Raw genomic sequence first — 1,685 nt, forward strand, 5'->3', positions numbered from 1 at the left:
GACAAACTGCTCTGATACCACTAAATGTAACACCCTAATTATCTTAAGCCCTACCTCGCGTTGTAAGCGAAGGTTAATCAAAGGTTACAAAAATTCTAAAGCTTATACGTGTAGATATATTGAAAGAAATAATAATTCTAGTAGCCTGATGAAGAATTAAGCTCAAAAATAGAGTTCGAAAAGCGCAGACCGTCACATGAAACTACATTAAGCAAGGCATAAGATATAAATACAGATATCACGACATATATATATAGATGTATCAAAGTATAATAGTCATAAAAAATCTAGCCGCCGCCTACGGAGTTTAAGCCAACTAGTTATATACAGACACACTAAGTTTTAAAAGTAAAACAGCTTATACAAACTTCCTCTCAAAGTGAGCCTCTAGGCAAAATAAATACGAAAGTGAGAGAAGCTAAACAAAATAATCAAAAAATTCAAAACATAGTAAAGATCCTCCGCTCTGTCACCATTAAGCAACTCACCGAGGTGGATTGTGACCAGCACATGGAAAACAAGAACAGAGTATGGAATGAGAACCGGAGATTCTCAATATGGTAACAGTACCCAATGATGTAAGATATAAGACTCCTGGATGCTAGAGGCAATCCTAGAGCTTCATATCCATCATGAGATTCAAGCTTAAAACATACATAAATTAAACCATTAACTTTAAAACCACAATGAAAAAGGGTAATCTAACTTAGCGGATTTCTAATCTAATAATTCTCTGTTGTCCCACAGCCTTCGCCAGCCTAACCGCCATGCGATCCCATCGTCACGGCCTTCTAAACCTCCTCAATCCCAGTAGAAAGCACAAGTAAACACAATGCAAACAAAATACAAGTATAGCATGTATATCAAGAAATTCAAGTAGCATTTAGTCATGTTATAAAATTAGGAAAGAAATTTCAAGTCGGCAAAGCAAACAAGCAGATAGAAGATGCACATGATGAATGCCTATCCTATTGGCTGTGATATCATATTGTCGGTTCAATTGCAAACCCGACACATCTCCATTGAGATGTCACCCTTCGGTCTCATAATGGGAACCCCCAAGATATCATGCCCGGATCACGATCCAGGATGTCAGTGCCTGCACACTATAGTGATTTCGAAGGGATGCGAGCGGGATACTCTTGCCACGGACCTCACATCTCAACGTAAGTGAGACTAACCACCGGCCTTACGCCCCCTCCGCGACCTCAACAGGCGAGATTAACCGCCGTCCCTGCCGAGCGCATAGTGTCTCAACAATCTCAGTATAAAATAGTGATTCAGTGGTTTTCAGAAATCATTTTTCAATATATTAGAGATCCATTATTCCATTCCGAGTCCCAGACTCGTCTTAACCACTATCAATTAATAATTTTTACAATTCATAATCAGTGATCATCAACACAGTGCTTCGCCTCCTCACTCAATCAAATCTGTCCTCAATATTCCAGAAATCTAAGTCTCCGTTTTCTAAACTTTTTACAAGAAAATATCTGATTAATTTCATCTCGAGCCCTCTCTATGTTATGACACCTAAAAACAAGCAAAAGAGTCTTATATAAGTGTCACAGAAGTTTACAAGCTTGCCGAAAAGGTAAAACAGTTAAAAATAATAGGTTTATTGAAAAATAGGGTTGTGTGCGTATGCATAGGGTTGCAGGTACGCACGCCCAGAAGGATTTCCA

This window comes from Arachis duranensis, chromosome 9 (genome assembly GCF_000817695.3).
Source record: "Arachis duranensis cultivar V14167 chromosome 9, aradu.V14167.gnm2.J7QH, whole genome shotgun sequence".
Taxonomy (NCBI): domain Eukaryota; kingdom Viridiplantae; phylum Streptophyta; class Magnoliopsida; order Fabales; family Fabaceae; genus Arachis; species Arachis duranensis.